This window comes from Branchiostoma floridae, chromosome 11 (genome assembly GCF_000003815.2).
Source record: "Branchiostoma floridae strain S238N-H82 chromosome 11, Bfl_VNyyK, whole genome shotgun sequence".
Taxonomy (NCBI): Eukaryota; Metazoa; Chordata; class Leptocardii; order Amphioxiformes; family Branchiostomatidae; genus Branchiostoma; species Branchiostoma floridae.
Window position 1 is genome coordinate 22,459,216 of NC_049989.1, and position 316 is coordinate 22,459,531.

A 316-nucleotide genomic window follows, 5' to 3' on the forward strand; every position below is an offset into this window, starting at 1 on the left:
AAACGCTACGAATAACAAGCATTTGGAGAAGTAATAAAAGATTATACACTTCTAAAGCGATAGCCGAAAAATCTAGAGCCAAAACTATGGAGACAACCTCTGATTTGCGTCTTATTCTTAGGGACTATTTAGATAATCTGGACACTTGAAATTCCGAACCGGAACCTCAAGAGGGTTAAGAAACAGACAAAGGACATCACTGTTTATAACGGAACTAAATAAGAGAGAGAAGCTGTGGATCTGTATGTTGGAGGTGTCCATGTTAGTAAGGCTGAGTGCCTGACCTGTGAATCTGTATGTTGGAGGTGTCCATGTT

General features: G+C 39.9%; 1 protein-coding gene across 1 annotated transcript in view; it reads right to left on the reverse strand.

Annotated features, from left to right (window-relative positions):
- Positions 1-259: 259 nt before the first annotated feature.
- LOC118425406 (probable E3 ubiquitin-protein ligase HECTD4) overlaps positions 260-316 on the reverse strand; it is an 11,652-nt gene continuing 11,595 nt past the window's right edge. Inside the window, exon 17 of the mRNA XM_035834215.1 lies at positions 260-313. The gene's annotated coding sequence lies outside the window, so the exon portion shown is untranslated. The remainder of the gene's footprint in view (positions 314-316) is intronic.